Below are 17,648 nucleotides of genomic sequence, written 5' to 3'. Positions count from 1 at the left end.
AATGTGACACGATCAATCCAATAACTTGTACCTCACATCAAAAAGTCGAGCTAAAATAACCCAGTGATCCAAATGAATGTTGGTTAATTTACCGACAAAATCAACAGTATATCAAGTCAACAATATTTGGAATAAAAGCATATTTTAGGCTTTAGAAACATTTCAATTTTCATAAAAAAATTAAAATATCATGGAAAAAAATTTACACATTCTATTTTCAGACTAACTGTTAACACATTTAACCACAATCATTTAAGATTAACCACCTGTTAATGCTAAAACTGAGAGGGACTTACCTTATCAGTGAAGCTTCTTCTTCCTCTGTCTTCACTTGGCGCCGAATGAGCTAACTGCTCGGTGACGGTTAAAAATTAAAAGTCGCGGGACCTCCCACAATGCAGTGCGTCAACGTAAATTACTGTGTTTTCACAGGGAATGGTCTGAATACAGGATTTAACTGTGAAAAACTACAGTAACATGTTGTGAAATCCTTGTAATGCAAATATCACAGTAAATAACAGTGAAATTTGAAATTACTGTATTATATTGTGAACATTACAGTTAGAGCCTGTAAAGTGATTTTCACAGTAATTTATTGTGAAATATTACAGTTAAATATTGTGAAATCCTGGTAATTATTTACAGTGTATATATAAGTGTCTCAGACCAACACGTTCTCATCCCAAGGCGTCAAAACGGGACTGATTTGCAGTGCATTTAGCTTCAAAATGTGACGCTAAATCCGCCCTTAGGCTTCACTTTTGGAAGCTTATTGCTCTTCATAGATATACTGGTGAATGTGGCGCATGCGCCCGGGAACGAGACGGCGAATATAGCCTACTCTTAACATTGTCTACAGTAAGCCACATTTAAGAAGATAACAGGCGAATGGGCTTTAATTTATCCGTCCTATTCAGAGTATGGTATTGTTCAAATGTAAGTACGAGCAGCTGACTGTGTTGGCATACTGTGACTTCACATATTTGATCAAACTATCGGCCGTGTGTTGTTATTATACCAACAGGATGTGACGTGCACTGTATCTTATGCAGTAAAGTTACGTCCTTGTCTCCCAATAATAGCCTACTCCAGGCTAAATTAAAGTGGATCACAGGCTAAAACGCTATTATTTATACGTTTGTAATTGTAATGCATGCTGGGTGATGTTTTTACTGTCTAAAAAATGCCCACAATTTTATTTGAACTCGGCTTATTAAATCAATACCTTCCCGGTTTCACATTCCGGAGAGATCGCTATCATACCAGGCACAGGGCTCCTATATTGGCCTGAATAATATTATTGAAACATCCGAGCTCTATTCTCAATTATTCTTGTAGGCCTTTTTTTTTTTTTTTCACTTTTAGATTTAGAGCAGTAGCCTAGCATAATGTTGGTAACGTCTTTTGAGATGATATTCTTTTAAATTAATTTAATTTGTTTTATATTTCGCATCTTGTGATTATTTATTTTTGTTTTAGTGACTCTTAGTTTGAAGTTGGTTTTTAAATGTCGGAATGCGGGTGCATTTAATTCTCCGACAATGCAACAGGCGATTTAAGGATAGATTCATCATTAAACGTGTTTGATAACATTTCGTGCGAGAAATGTCCACTTTACTTTCCCAATCTTCACTCAGTGAGTGTGTAGGATAGTTTGATAGTTATCACGAAGGCTCGACAGAAAGATCTTTCATTGCACCGCCATGATTTTGATGAGGGGCGCAGCCGTGGGAGGATTACAGCAGGGGGCGATCATTTAATGCCAATGTCAAAAAATCCACATCCAGACGACGTGAAGAAGAGCTTGCAACCTGCAAAACAAAACAAGCTGGATATTTCCTCATGAAACGCTTTCACTCTCAGGTAAGGGTATGATAAACGTGGCAAATATAACTATTCATTTGAAAACTTGTGCTGGAGCTTGTTGTTAGGATACAAGTAATAGTGTAAATGGCATGTAGGTTGAATCAGACCGTAGAACACCGAAAGTATAAACGTAAGCGGACGTTAGCTCGTTTGGCTTTAAAGGTAGCTGAAAGGCTTTCCTATTCTTCCTTTGAATCTCTTGTACACTCTTTCTGGCTTTATAACTCTGACTCACACTCTTAATATTCTTCAAACACTCGCTCTCTCATTCTATCTCTTCATTTTCGACACCGCTCATCATGTAAGTAAGCTATTGTTATTGTATTGTCAATCCTGCTTCTTTACATTTCTTTCTCTCGAGCCACTCTGCGCACAGTTCTGAACCATCTTTTTAATTGTAAATATTAAACTAATTTAACTTTAACTTATAGATTTTGAAGTTGTTTCTTAAAAACGGGGCTAATCAATCCCCTCTCAGAAACGTGTAAATTTTTTAAATATTCTACAAAGTCATTTATCCCCTAATGTTTATTACACGTCAAACATGAAATTATTACATATATAATTGAATATTTAAATGTTTAATTTGTAATTGTTTTACCGAGTAAATAAACACTTTTTTGTTCAAATTAATCAAAGACATGTAGGAGATTGTGGGGGTAAACAGGTCTTTAGGGACAACCTATGCACAGATTCATTCAATTCAATATAGAGGACTGTAAAACATTTTAAGAGACTTAAAAATAAAAAAATATTTTGTGTGGAGGGGATCTGTAACTTGCTGTATATTTAACGTTTCTGTACTGTTTATCATTGTTGCTATAATCTTAAATTTCAAAATTCTTCTGTCTTTTTGTGTGTTTGTATGTGTCCATGTTTTTTACCTCGAGAATCTTCAAGCCCTGGGATTTAGACCGTTTTTCTTTCTGGCAAAACCTGCAAGACTTTCAGAAGGCTGGGTGTATGGAGTTGTCGGTGACCGGTTCCCACTTGACAGAGACATCATCAGTGTGTCTTGTAAGGATGGAGGACCTCTTTGAAGTCACGGTCAAATATTTTTATATTTATATTTGATGCCTTGTCTCCCTGTGATTCTCTAAAGCCTTTTTTCCACCCAGAGGTACAGTTCGTTTTGGCACAGCTTGGCACACAATTCTTTGCGTTTCCACTGTCAAAAGTTTGAAACCAACCCTGTGTTCCAAATCTCCTCCTCTTGCTTTTTTCTATTCTACATACTACGACCATAAACATAATCTAGTTAGGATGCAGTAGGCTACAATTGGGACATACCTTTACTTATTTATTTCACCCTAACATTGCGCCTTGATCTTGCCTCTTGCTTTTATATCCGTCACATCCCCGGTTGTATTCATACGTGAGCTCCAGTGCACACTGAATTGTGGGTCAGAATTGCCCAAAAAACATGCTGTTTTCAACACTAATAATCTCAGCAATATGTAGTAGACATATGTTTAAGCATACTAGATCTGACCATACTAGATCGGACACCCTAAATCTTTTTTCTACCATACTAAGGCTCAATCCCAATTCCTTGTGTTTATAGAACAATGTTTGCACAGCTCTTTGTTTATTGTTTTGCGTTTTTCATCTTCATTTATTCAATAAGTGACTCATACACGCGGACGCTATAGCATCAACGAGTTAGCTCGTTTGGCTTTAAAGGTAGCTGTAAGACTATAGCTTTAAAGATAATTTCACAGATCATTTTCGTTATGCAGGATTATCTTTTAAAGCATCAAAGTTGCTTTCTTTCTTTACTTTAAACATGTGAAATCTTGGGTGAAAGTTCTTATTCACTCGTTCATTCAATAGTGTATAATTGAGATTAGAGCTGCAACGATTAATCGACAAATCGATTATTAAAATAATCGCCGACTATTTTGATAATCGATTAATCGTGTCGAGTAATTTTTTAATAAAAAAATTCCAAATTCTCTGATTTCAGCTTCTTAAATGTGAATATTTTCTGGTTTCTTTAATCCTATTATGACAGTAAACTGAAATATCTGTGTGTATTGGACATAACAATACATTTGAGGACGTCAACATGGGCTTTGGAAAATTGATTTTTCACCATTTTCTGACATTTTACGGACCAAAACACTAATCGATTAATAATCGATTAATCGAGTAAATAATCGACAGATTAATCGATTATCAAAATAATCGTTAGTTGCAGCCCTAATTTAGATGGCAAGTCAGCACAATAGAGGTCCAGCAGAGGATGCTATTTTGTTTGCAGACCTATTTCTGGCTCAGGGTAATGCAAGTACCTTTGGATAGACATTATTCTGCAAATAAAAATTAGAAAAAATACCACTGTCCAATAGTTGCCGTTGTGCTATCGTGCAGTGCTCACTTTCTGTCATGAAAGGCAAATCACATTTTAGATCAAGCATACATTTCCTATTCGATGGGGATGAGAGAGAATTAAGGAATTCCACTGCTGAAAAGAAAAAGCAGAAGTGGGGAATCACAAAAACGTTCTTCAGCTACATGTTGGTCTATGTTTTCTCTGGATAAATCATATTTAAAGGGGTTAATATGTTCATCAATATACATTTATTTACATAAAATAACTTTCAGCTAGATAGCTAATTTGCCAGCCAGTATTTTATATTGTATTTTGATCATCTCTTGTGTATCTATCCTACATTAGTTCTTTCTGTAGCTGCCAGTGAGGACCTGAATCCTTGTGAACCGTCTGATGAGGTACCCACGGTGATGACCCAAGCAAGGCTCTACTTTGACTGCTTGTCGTCCTCCAGAGAGGTTCCAAAGAGGAACTGCAGACCTGTCTGACTGTGCAGCTTCGACCTGCAACCCACACAGTCTGCTGGCAGGGCAACTATTTAGCATACATGGTATGTATGTTTTAACTTTCATATTTTAGTTTTTCAGTTGTGTCACAAGCTTAATAAATTTGACTGTTTTAGATCATTGCCAGAGCCACATTAAGAGCAGGGCTGAACATTGGATTAGGTTGATCCATGCTACTGTAAAACAGGCTACAGTATCTGTATCAGGGGAAGTTGTCGCATTTTAAATCCAATATGAAGAACCATGTCATGTGTTAAATGTTTCTTGAACAGGAGCATCTGGGCTGAAATTCAGTTTTGTGCTTGCATTAAGGTCGGAGGAGTCATATTTTAAAGGCACCATTATACCCAAGGATGCAGACGTGCCCTCGTTTGTTCAGGAGATCTAGAGTAAAGTGAAAAATGTAAGTAAAGTATTCCAGTTTATAGTCCGGCTGTGAATGTCTTGCAATCTTATCTAAATACATTTTGCATACACACTACAAGAAGAGGTAGCTGTGGTGCCAGCCAAAGATCTGCAGCCAGGGAGAATGCACGGAGAGCAGGTCAACTTGATGAAGAGGGTCATGAGGTAGCATGGGGTTCCACTGAACAGGGGGAGATATTAAGACAACCCCTGTTCCTGCAGAAGGAGATTCAGGCAGCCCACAAGCAAAAAATGTTTGTGTACTGACATTTGTGTTTGACAAGAGTTCTACCCCTTCCTTCAAAAGGTTGCATTGCCGGAACTGAGCCCTCTCCATCAAATGAGCCTGTTCCTGCATAGGCCTATTCATCCAAGTGTGAGATATTGACATTTTATTATTAACATTGTAAATAAATTTTATTATTGATAATGACAATACACACATTTGAGATCGGTGCATCCCAACAGATAACTTTGTTTCACACATATTAAATTGTCTTGAGTAGAAGGAATATGGAGGGGGCCGGCACGACGCAGGGGAAGAGGAGTAATTGGTCAACTGTTAACATGATCAAATCAGGTATGTAATTCTCCTTTATTACTTTAGTCTTGCGTGCCCATTTTCTATATGCAAATACATACAGTTGACTAAGCCACTGAGGTCCATTTTATATATTTTGTTTTGTATCGGGATGACATGCTGACTTCATGTCATTGGTTATACAGGCACAAGCACGACAGTCTTAATCTTGAATTGACCAACAGTTATGTCAAGGTACTAATAATATTATCACATGATTACCTACACACACAAACCCTGCAATTGTTTGTTTGTTGTTTTCACTGTAGGCTGTTCTAAGGCTGAGGCAGATTCCCAGAGGCTGAAGGGCTGGAGAACATGGTGCAGCTGTGGGTTGATGACGTCAGACAGTGGGTAACTGATGGTACATTATATTGCCATAGTTCCAAATAATATTTTTTTAACTGCATTGTGTAATATGCAGTGTTGAACGTGTTGCTGTAATCCATTACTGTCTGTCCTGTAATACATTATGTTTCCAATGGAAATGTCATGTATAGGATATTTCAGCCAAAGCCACTGTCCCAAAATGCTTCATCAGCATCTCTAGACAAAGCTATCAGATGGATTTGTGGTCTCATTCTGAAAGGTGTCAATGAAGAATTTTAAGTATTGGTAATGGTGATTTGGCTTTCAAATTTGTGTTCACAGCTTCAGTTTGCTTCCACACAACTGAAGCAAAGCCGCAAAGTTAACAGTTTAGTAGTAGTTATCGGAAAAGTATGCTGACCATCACTTCACAGTGGCTTATATATTGAATGTGTTTTGTCTCCCCAACTGCAGTTGCGTTGACCAACACAGCCTTCAGCGGTCAATAGAGCAGATTTGTCTGGGTGTTTATCAAAAAAGAAAGCCTCTATAATCGCACTGGTGGGTTACTGACTCACCTATTTATATGTATTGACATGATCTGCAAATCTCTTATCTGGAATTCTTTGGGGACATGCAGCACAGGGCCAAAGCCTTTTTTGAACCTGGGCCATTATGGTACTACACTCACCGGCCACTTTATTAGGTACAGCGGTTCATTTTCTTGTTAACACTTATAACTAATCAGCCAATCACATGTCAGCAACTCAATGCATTTAGGCATGTAGACCTGGACGGGACAACTTATTCAGGTTGAAACCGAGCAACAGAATGGGGAAAAAAGGGGTGTTAAGTGACTTTGAACATGGCAATGTTGAGGGTGCCAGGAGGGCTGGTATGATTATTTCAGAAACTGCTGATCTACTGGGATCCGTCCAAACCATCTCTAGGGTTTACAGAGAATGGTCCGAAAAAGAAAAAATATCCAGTGAGCGGAATTTGTGTGGATGTAAAATGCCTTGTTGAAGTCAGAGGTCAGAGGAGGATAGGCATACTGGTTCGAGATGATAGAAAGGCAACAGTAACTCAAATAACCACTCGTTACAACCAGGGTATGCAGAACACCATCTCTGAACGCAAAACACGACCAACCTTGAAGCAGATGGGCTACAGCAACAGAAGACCCCACCGGGTGCCACTCCTGTCAGCTAAAAACAGGAAAATTAGGCTACAATTCTCACAGGATCACCAATATTGGACAATAGAAGATTGAAAAATCATGCCTGGTCTGATGAGTCTCGATTTTCAGTTGCGACATTCAGATCGCAGGTTCAGAATTTGGCGTAAACAACATGAAAGTATGGATACATCCTGCCGTGCACCATCAACCATGCCATGTTCAAAGTCACCTAAACCCGCTTTCTTCCCCATTCTGATGCTCGGTTTGACTTCAGTACATTGTCTTGACCACGTCTAAATGCATAAATGCATTACATTGCTGCCATGTGATTGGCTGATTAGCTTTTTGTTTTTATAAGCCATTGAACAGGTGTACCTAATAAAGTGGCCGGTGAGTGTATATGGTACTCACCTTAACCAGTGAACCACCTGGATTTAATGTTTTATGTCTCTTTTGTAACTATAGACAGCAACCAGACCCAACAGTTGTATCGAAAAAAAAAAAAAGAGAATCTATTTTGACGCAATCAAGCGATACAATGATCAGGTGACGGGAGGAGTGCATAAAGGAGGGAATGCTGGAAAGACAACTGTCTGTGGTGGAACATGCAACTGAGGAAGACCTTCCTTTATGGCCAGCCATGGAAAGTGCACAGCAGTGGTAAGGAACAACTTCTGTAAGGGAGAGGGATTACAGATATATACAGATAATGAGTTGATAGGCATATGTGCTGTACAATTCTTCTTGTGGATTTTATATTGCAGCTTCTAGGTTCAAATATATGCTTGGCCAGTGGGAGTATGCTAGTATTTAGAATATAGGTCAAATGTGTTGACTGTCTCATTTGTATGACTTCAGATTCCACAAGCATCCTCACTGAGAAGAAATTCGTCCATGAAAACATATAGAAAATAGATCTACAAATCAAGCTATCTCAGAGGGCTAGCTGTTGGCATCGGGAAGCTGATCATAAAAATGCCTGGAGGGAACAACCACGGTAAGAACATGGTGACGACACAATGGAGGTGTTCTAAGGGTGTATTCACACCTGCCGTGTTTAGTTCACCTGAAACAAACTCAGGTGCACTTCCGCCTTGGTGCGCATCTTTCAGGCAAGTGTGAATACAGCAATTCCGCTAGGGGCGGACCAAACAAGCACCCCGACACCTAGCTGAATCGGTATGCTAACAAACACACTCTGCTGCAGTTCGTTTGTGGTGTGAATTTGTCCAGACTCGATCTGACCCAAACGCAGAAAGCACCTTGCCTTTTCTTTCTTTTAATAAATCGCCATCAGCTTTACATTATTGGAAAGTGTTGTTGTCGCCGTTGTGTTTAGACTGGGAGCCCTAAGCCAATATATTACATTTGAGAGAGATGATGCGTAACAATGCTGACAAGTTCAGCAATCAGATGAAGATGAAGACCATGTTTTTATTTTGCTTCCCATGTTAACGGGTTATATGCGCAGATATAATCCGTGTCAGTTTGGTGCGGCTAAGCGGTGTGTCAGCTTCTTCTCCCGAGCCCAGCGTCCAGCAGCAACAAAAAAAATATGTTTCACATTATAGGCTACAAGCCACTAAACGTGACATTGACATACATATTTAAACGATATGAAACCACAATAATTTGATGTTTTTATTTTTTATTTATAGTTTTATTTATTTAACCTATCAAACTGTAGAACAGGCAGTAGTGACCCCCCCGCCCCCCTGTCTCTCTCTCTCTCTCTCTCTCTCTCTCTCTCTCTCTCTCTCTCACTCTCTCTCAAACAACACAAATGACTTGTAGTTTATAGCCTACATGTTAATGACGCACAGTTCTTATTTGCTGATGGCACCCAATCACTATAAACCCGATAGCAGTAGGCCTATGAAATATATCTATGATATTTTAGACTTTGGCAGTTTTCACTTTGTGCTTCCTGCTTTTCCCCGCCCAAGAATGTCTGTCCAATGAATGAATGACCTCAGCACACTTGTGCTTTTGCTTCGTAATTCTGGTGCAAGTGACCAAAGCAAGTGAACTAGCGGACTTTCCCAGTGTGAATACACCCTAATGCTCATTGGAAATGAAACTAAGGGAGGGATCTTACTTTGGTCCGACAAGAATGACTGTGTTCCAAATGTCAAGTCTCCTTTTCATTTTGTATTCCTATGCAGTTTAACTGATGAGGGACGTTGCTGGCTACGATATCTTCTCCAGGAAAGGCCTTGTGGAGACAAAGTTCCAAGTCGTTGACTCAACATACAGTACTGCCTGGCTAAAGGACCTCTGTTCCCTGAAGAACCTCTGTTCCCTCTGTCTGAGCATAAAGGACTTGAATACATGAAAGTGATTATGAAGAATTGTCTGATGACAATAAACTAGTCTCCATCACACACCCTTGTCTTATTTGTGAGGAGTAGCAAATAGCTTAATTTTGAGGTGATTTTAGAGTTGATTTCTCTTATTATATAAACTGTTGTTTTTTACAGGGAAAAGTCGAACATAGCAAGCTCTCTTTTGCAACGATTCCCCGATAGCGACATCTATGATTTACTTGGTACTGTATGGGTCAAAGTCGTCTATGTTAAGACTGTGTATGGTGTTATTTCTGCAGACATGCTTTCTGAGATCTGTATGCTAGGCCTTGATGTTTCTGCTGTACTACATGTATCACTCTGATTGTATTCTAAAAGTCCGTTTTGAATGACTCCCCCGAGACCTATTTTATGGATATTGTAGATATATGAAAGACCCTAGCAATGAATAAATATAATTCTAGCAGACTTATCTGTTCTATTGATAATGATTGAATCTCTGAAGTGAAACTTTAAAAATGGACATTCCTATTGAGTGAAAAATGGATTACACTTATGAGAATCTGTGTTAAGCCTTTGCACATCTGTAATTATGTTTATATGATCTTAATAGGGAGTTATACTGTAAGTGACACAATTATGATGTAAATGGCTACTTATTTATCCATTTTATGCATGAAAACTTTCAAGAATTCTACAAAGATCAGTTCAAGATAAGATTGCCAAGGACAAAAACACTAAACTTAAAAGAAACACAGTTGTCTTTATACATTGTCACATGGCTAGACATCTGCTACTGCCCCGATTTATAATGTAATACGCATATTTAGGTGCATGGCTACCCAGGCTTAGGTGTGTAGGTGGGCAAACTTAATTCCAAGCCCTTTCTTGTGTTATACATTACATATTTTTAGATAACCTTAACTCTTTAATCTGAAATAATGTATACTATAATTGCATTGGATAGAAACTTGAGGCTTTTCGACATGTTAAGAGTATATTATTATCGTGGTCTCGTTCCCAGTCACATTCTCCATATTCAGCAGTATATCTATTGAGCCGTAAGCTTAGTGAAGTGGGCGTCATCATCAAGATGCACAACCAGCGAGCAAGCATTATACAGTACACACAATTTTCATATAATAAACTACAGAGAATGCATGTATGTAGGAAACAATAATAGAATGAAAAAGACAATTAGAAATTGCTAGCAGGCTCCCAGGTGTCCTCCCACGTTTTGCCACTGAAAAACACCATGAATAAAAAAAAAACTGTCAGACCATGTCATATAGGCTACCACAAGATTATTTCATATGAATAGGGTATAAAACAACACATTACTCACTGTCAGTTCACACCAAGTGCAACACGTATTATTTGGGCACCTATTTTATCTACAAAGTCAATGTAAAGACGCAGATAGATGCCAATTCACTTAAGCAAATTTTTTGCGTGGTGTAAGTAATGTGTGAATGCATCATCAGGGTTAGTTTAGCAAACGTCCAGTACTATAATAGAAAGGAAGTACATTAATATAGATGCATTAATATTTAGAAGCACCCAAAGCTGACCAAAATGCAAGAGTCCTCACCATGAGCAAGGCAGCCAGCTGACCCTCACCTCTTCTGTTCCCTTTGCACATGCACACACACCAAGGGAAAAACAAGTATTAGCTAGAGGGATGCACCGAAATTTGCACCACCGAACATTTTGCCGAAAATGGCAAAATAAATAATTTCTGGTTTCAGACGAAACAGTGAAAAGGTTACAAAAAAAGAGTGGTTCACGATCACATTCCTAGTCAAATAATGACTAATTATTTTAATTTTACTCTTAGATTTGAAGGTTTTACTGTTTCTTTATTTATTAAGGGTTGCTTTTTAGTTGAAAGCTATGTTTGAGGAGAACATTTTAGGAGTTACATTTATGCAATGTTGAAAGAATTGGCAAAATAAATTAAAAATAAACTGCAAAAGGCCTTTGGGACAACTGTTTTAATTTTTTTCGGTTTCGGACAATCATTTTTATTTCAGTGAATCCCTAATTACTGGTAGCTATTTCAGCAACAACTTGCAAATCCACAGCTTTTCCACAGCCTGTCAGTTTCAACAGCTTACCTCCGTTACTCTCCTGCCCGAGATTCCCTCATAATTGAAGAACTGCTGTTTCGAGCATTTTCTGCAGCCTATAAAAATGTAAAAAGTTGATCAATAAAAGAAAAAGGCTTTGACATCTTCCATGTTACTCCCGATTTTCATAGAGTTTAGTCATCCTATTTTTTTCCAATAACAATGTCCCAGATAGAGCACCATGTCGAATGTATGATCTTATTTACACCAAAAACATCCTGCCTGATCCCTAAGTGGACATTTAAAAAAAATAATAACTTGCAGAGAATTTCAAAGAAGCAGATGGCTAACATGATGTGCTATGCTGCTATTATGACTGCTTTCTGTACTTTGTACTGTGTACTGTGCCCTATGTTCCAGTGTTTTGATTATGTATATTATAAAATTATATTGGGGACAGCCCCTACACAACCTAAACCTCTACCAACCTTTTAATGGTGCTTTAAGCAGAGAGCTTGCAAATGATTAATTTGCATTAATTTTTTTTAACACACACATAGGATTACCTATGTAATAGTAAACAACAGAGATCGGTGTGGATTTGTTTGAGACGTCACTCAAATCTTTCATTAACAAGAAAGAAGAGTTTTATGTTTTGCCGACCGACCATGGCAAAAGTGCTATCCAATTGCGTGCAGAGATTTTTGAAATACACCCGTAGGTCCAACCCTTGAGTTTGGAAGGGATATTGATCGTGGCCAGATCCTATATCGTTCTAGATGCAAGTCTGGATGGCCGATGTACCACAAACCCAAACACACACTGGACTGCAATCGAATGTTATACAGGAATGCAAAACAAATTTTATAATATCAAAAACACAGATTTATTCACTGATTCCAGTTAAGGACACGATATAAATGCCATTCTATATATTTGCACAGAGGCATAGCTAAGAGATTTTTGACGAACAAATTTGTCTGTCTCTCTGCTTTGCCTCTGAGCAAATATCTAATGGCTTTTATTTGGTGTTTTACACCGGAATCAATGGATAAATGTGTGTTTTTCTCCTATATGTGAATGACATTAAATTAAAATCATTTCTGGTCAGGTCTTTGCTTTCCTGAATACAACTTGATTGCACTCCGCGGTGTGTGTGTGTGGGTGTGGTAAATCACCACACATTCTGAGAGACTGTTAGAAAGCCGATGTTTTCTTGATTTCACTTATCAATCACACACATCTCTGAAACTACAGCCGTTTGTGTCCTCCAACGTAGGTCCAACCATTAGTATTGTGGTCTTTTTTGATTGGAGGTTGTCTGAGCATGGAGCCGTCTTAACTGTTTTGCTTGCCTGAACTACTACAATGTTCAATTCAGCATCCCCCGCAATGACAGAACTCTCCAGATATTAAATTAATAGGACAGACATGGCTTTATTTTAAACAAAGTGCTCACAGGACCTTATCATTTCTTCGAAAAAATATGTACCCACCCTTCTTCCTCTTTTTGGTTTGCCCAGGAGTCCCAGAGACAGCTGCACTTGGAGATGCTGTCAAATAGATGGTTGGCTTTAAACTTATTAGTTCAAGAATGGGGTAAGAATGGCTATTTCTGGGTTGGGATGGAGGATGTGGCCGTAGACATCTAAATAACAACGAAATACGCTTGACCAGAAATTGTGGAGTATGGAACAGAACCAAAACATGTGAGTCAAATGGGATGGCTGCAGGGTGGATCTATCCCTCAGCTGAGCAAATGAAGAGAATACATTATTTGTGTACAAGTCCTTAATAGTAACAAAGACCTATGCCTTTCCAGACTGAGAAAACATTATCTATTTGTCAAGGGGGAAATGCATGATTTTGGCAAATGGGGGCAAGAATGGAGGTGATTGGCAGTTAAAACAGTTTTTTTAATTTGATACAAGATCTGCAGTGATTTGTTTAACTACAAAACCATTATCTTTCAATGATACCAGAGGTGTTCGTATTGCATGGAGTAGCGTGTGTCTGGGGTTACATTTTAAATGCGAAAAAAAGACTTACTTTGATGAGAAGAGGGAAGGGAGGGTGGATCAGTTGTTGTAGGGCAGGGGACAAGGAAAAGTGTTATTGTCTTCCCCTCAGTGTCTGATGGGGGATCAGAACACAATGGGGAGAAAGGTGAAGAAAATTGTGGAGGATGAGGAGTAGAGGGTTGGGAGGGAGAAGAAGTCGATGGTTGAGGGGGGAGAGAAGAAGTCGATGGTTGAGGGGGCAGAGAAGAAGTCGATGGTTGAGGGGGGAGAGAAGAAGTCGATGGTTGAGGGGGGAGAGAAGAAGTCGATGGTTGAGGGGGGAGAGAAGAAGTCGATGGTTGAGGGGGGAGAGAAGAAGTCGATGGTTGAGGGGGGAGAGAAGAAGTCGATGGTTGAGGGGGGAGAGAAGAAGTCGATGGTTGAGGGGGGAGAGAAGAAGTCGATGGTTGAGGGGGGAGAGAAGAAGTCGATGGTTGAGGGGGGAGAGAAGAAGTGGGGGCCGGAAGAGTGGGAGCTGCTGCCGCCTCTGACATGTAAGAATCTGAAATGTAAAATGTTAGACTATCACTCACAAGGACAGTACACTCCAAAGTGTCAATTGATAAAAACTGACATTGTCTTACTTATAAGGATAAGCTCATAAGCCTTCCTCATTTTTTCAATGTAGGGCTTTAGGGGCCCATCCCCTCTAGGGCAAAGGTGGGTCATTGCCTCTCCCCTTATGGTAGTCCCCCTCTGATGTTTCTTCCCCAGGAAAAGAATTGGGTTATACCCCAGGGCAGCAAGCTTGCTCACCTGAAATAAACACAATTAATTACACAATAAGTTAATATGCATGACATGTCACAATTTATTAAAATGTGTGTTCTACAATGAACATATTTTCTGCATATTTTGCAAAAACTTCCAACAACTTTCGATGAGGACATAGTAATGTTTACGTTACACGTTGAACATCTTCTCTTATCCAAATGAATTTCCCGGTTTGCAGATGTACAAAACACCACGCATTAAGTTAATAATTGACCACATTTCTACTTTACGCCGACCCCAGATGCCTCATAGAACCGGAGTGGTCTGGTCGGGGAGTGCTGTTAACTTCCCCTTCCTCCACCTTTTAGCACATTTATCTTCTTCTGATCACCATCATTACCTTTTGTAATTGTGGTTTCTGTTGACTGTTCTCGGGGGTCTAAATAATTAGCTCAATAGTTATCAAAAGCCAGTTTGCATTTTATTGTTGTTGCTAGTGATACATTTCCAATTTGACATCCAGACATACCAGAAATGAAGGGGGCACGCAGTAGGGATTCAAAATAGTATTTAGAGAATATGTCATAGAAACAAATATACTAAATTAATATAACAAATACATAATAAGTTATTTTAAGTGAAATTCCAAAACAGTAACATACTCTATGTGACAATCTACACATTCTAAAATTAAACATTATATGAATTAATAAAATCCTAACCTACCATTACGTTGGCCGAGGCCACAACCCTGGCCTCGTTCCTATGCAAATGGGTTTTGTCCCCAAAGGCCCCTGCCATTGCCGCCTCTCCTCTAGCTTTAAAAGCCTTCTTTTTGTGCATGCTCTGGTAGCAGCCTTGACAGGACTTCCTGCTTGCAGCATTATTTGCGCCGCAGTTCGGGCAGCTGCGTAATGTTGGTTTTGTCATGGCTTAGGGGGCAACGTAGTTGAAGAAGCAAAAAAAAGATTAGCTAAAAATGGAGACATAAACATGATTACAATGATTAGAACCTTACTAACAGAAAAATAAAGAGAGTAGGGTGAAATAATAAAATAAAATATTGAAATAACACAATAAATGACTTACTTGAAGTGTTGATGAAAATGCAAGTGAACAATGTGTGAGTGAGTGAATGAGTGACTGGGTGAGTGAATGCGTGAGTGGGTGGGTGAATGAATGAATGAATGAGTGAGTGAATGAGAGGGTGGGTGAATATATGAGTGAATGAGTGGGTGGCTCTTAAAAGAGCCGTTGGTTTAAAGATGAAGATGAATGTTGAGTGGGTTGAATGAATGAGTGAGTGAGTGAATGAGTGGGTGAATGAATGAGTGAGTGGATGGGTGGGTGTATGAATGGGTGAATGAATGAGTAAGTGAGTGGGTGGGTGTATGAATGAGTGAGTGATTGAGTGGGTGGGTGAATGAATGAGTGAGTGAGTGGGTGGGTGTATGAATGAGTGAGTGATTGAGTGGGTGGGTGAATGAATGAGTGAATGAGTGGGTGGGTGAATGAATGAGTGAATGAGTGGGTGGCTCTTAAAAGAGCCGTTGGTTTTAAGATAAAGATGGTAGGATGGAAGTAGGTTCGGGCTGGAAAACAACAGGAGCTGTTGAACAAGAACATAATAAAAACATCATTCCTCTTCGGCTAGCCTTCCTGGATTTCACATGTTGTAAATACCTGTCTGTAATTATATTCTAAATGTAAATTTAGTTCACCATATTTATTATGGAAATGCAATAGAAAAAAGCCAAACATTGACCATGGATGTATTAAAAAAAAAGGTGGGGATGGGAAACCACCAATACTGGCCCTCTAGATACAGTGTGAAATATGAGAATATGCATCTAGTGTCGAAAGTTCTAGATTCCAACGCTCCCTTGCTAACCCCTCATCTTTCAAATAATAATAACAGTGGCCTTAAAGGACAATTTATTTATTTATTTTTTATTTCAGACATATCAAAAACAATACAAAAACAAAATGAAAATCATGAAAATACAATAAACAAAATGTATGTTTAAATGACTTTCCAAAAAGAAAAAAAGAAAGAAAACTAATGACATATATTGATGTGATATGCCTGAAAAGGAGCAGGAAGAAGTATAAACTTATTTAATCCTACCCCTTTTCCATAGTTAAAAAAATAAAATAATATTTATTATATTCGCTTCTTGTATTCCTTATAATCTCTATACAATCTATCTATACAATTGGCGATACTATATTTGATATTTACGATTAATACATACATACAACTTAATATACCATGATTTTTTATATTTTAGATATTTATACAATGCATATATCTATTTTTATATACAATCAATATATCTACATACATATCTATACAATCAGTATATATATCCATATCAATACAAAGTAAGACATAATAACAAAATTAGGAAAATAATATGACTAATAGTGGGGAGGTGAACAGATGGGTTTTTGGGGAGTATTTAAAAATGACTTCTACCAAGTATAGCCTGAAACATGGCAATATATTATACACACCTAACCTTTAACCACGTCCTATATAGCCTAATCTCAATAGCTAAAGCAGGGGTCAGCAACCTTTTGACATGGATTGCCAGTTGACATTTTCTTCAGAATGAGTGTGAAATATTTGACAGCATTCGTTTTGGACGGTCACTATATATATAATATATAAGGATAGGTCTATACATTTGTTGTGTGGCCTTTACTGGTAGGTGTAGCCTGGCCGATCTCTTTTTGTAAATAAATGTAATAACTTGGTAATAGGCTATATAATAAGTAATGGGTATCCTGCTCCAACAGAGTCATTGGAGAGTTTTGTGCATGCTTAAAACAAAAGATCTTGAAATGAATGGTAGGCTAAACATTAAACCTCAGCTGCTACCTCATACAGATCCCTGTTTTAAATTAGATTGTTTTATTTTATATCTTTACGTTAGATATTTGTTTGCTAATATAGAGCATATTGCTCTCTCATGCATATCATAAGCATGGATCTTAAGGTGTAGCAGCAGTAAGCTAAACGATGTCTGGGGGAATGACACGTCTACTGTATTGGGACCATACATTATAGAATTGGGACATGCGGGTTTTCAGGGCGGAAAAGTTACTGAATCTCTAAACGCTAAACTTGATGGATTCCTCGATAGTTAGCGGTTAGATTCACCCAGCTGAGATGCCTGCTGCGCACGCCGCGCAGCCCTTGTACGCCGAGCCCGGCCCCGGAAACCCTGTACCGGTCCATGTGCGCTTTGGGAAATGTGGGCACACGCCTGCCAGCACCCCACTGTGGGAAACGTGGTGTGCGGGAGGGCGCAC

The 17,648-nt window shown here is 38.6% G+C and overlaps 2 long non-coding RNA genes across 3 annotated transcripts; both read left to right on the top strand.

Moving 5' to 3' along the window:
• Window positions 1-1,804: 1,804 nt before the first annotated feature.
• Window positions 1,805-5,246, top strand: LOC307256085. The gene is made up of 4 exons (XR_013845053.1): window positions 1,805-1,863; window positions 2,767-2,883; window positions 4,547-4,751; window positions 5,020-5,246. It is a non-coding gene; the product is annotated as an uncharacterized lncRNA (long non-coding RNA).
• Window positions 5,247-5,627: 381 nt separating this feature from the next.
• Window positions 5,628-9,768, top strand: LOC307256084. Of its 2 annotated transcripts, XR_013845051.1 has the most exons (6): window positions 5,628-5,692; window positions 5,962-6,056; window positions 6,476-6,562; window positions 7,647-7,841; window positions 8,040-8,178; window positions 9,347-9,768. It is a non-coding gene; the product is annotated as an uncharacterized lncRNA (long non-coding RNA). The 2 variants fall into 2 exon arrangements; XR_013845052.1 differs by lacking the exons at window positions 5,628-5,692; window positions 6,476-6,562 and having other exon boundaries at window positions 5,890-6,056.
• Window positions 9,769-17,648: the final 7,880 nt, after the last annotated feature.

This window comes from Ammodytes marinus, assembly GCF_949987685.1.
Source record: "Ammodytes marinus genome assembly, chromosome: 9".
NCBI classification, from domain to species: domain Eukaryota; kingdom Metazoa; phylum Chordata; class Actinopteri; order Uranoscopiformes; family Ammodytidae; genus Ammodytes; species Ammodytes marinus.
The sequence above is the reverse complement of the archived record's forward strand: the minus strand, read 5'-3'. Positions and strand labels throughout refer to the sequence as shown.